The sequence below is a fragment of the Lygodium microphyllum genome, chromosome 29 (assembly GCF_053477565.2).
Source record: "Lygodium microphyllum isolate KBCC chromosome 29, Lygodium_microphyllum_v1.1.10, whole genome shotgun sequence".
In the NCBI taxonomy this organism is placed as follows: Eukaryota; Viridiplantae; Streptophyta; class Polypodiopsida; order Schizaeales; family Lygodiaceae; genus Lygodium; species Lygodium microphyllum.
In genome coordinates this window covers 112,202,962-112,203,491 of record NC_141163.1, presented here as the reverse complement: position 1 = coordinate 112,203,491, position 530 = coordinate 112,202,962, and positions in this window count along the sequence as shown.

The following is a 530-nucleotide window of genomic DNA, read 5'->3' as shown; positions in this document are numbered from 1 at the left end:
TTCCTGTTCGTGCTTGCCTCGTGTGTGTATGTGTGGCGTAGATGTAGTTCACTTGTTGATGATGTGCCTACCCCCTTCCTTTGCCGGCTGTTGTTCACGCGCAGCAACCTTGCATGCTCTCACCGTTCTCCCTGTCACTTGTCGATGTTTGGGCGTAGAGTGTTCATGGCTCCCGTGTGCCGTGATTCTGCTTTCGTTTTCATGCATGCGGACGCGCATGGGGTCTTAACCAGGCCATGCTGCCGCTTACGGTTTACACACATTGCAACCGCGCGTACCCGTCTTTTTCCATATATTTTTTCATTAAAAAATCGAAAAAAAAACTCAAAATATTAAAATTAATATTTTTGAAACAAAACCATAGAAAACCAAAAACAAAAACAAAACAATAAAAACTCCTTAATAAATTCAAATGAATGGAAAATTTCTTGAAAAATATAAAAAATCAAAAAATTACTAAATTTTTTTGAGATCATAGATCTAAACTAAAATTTTACATTTAAAAATAAAAATAATTTAAAAATCTCATA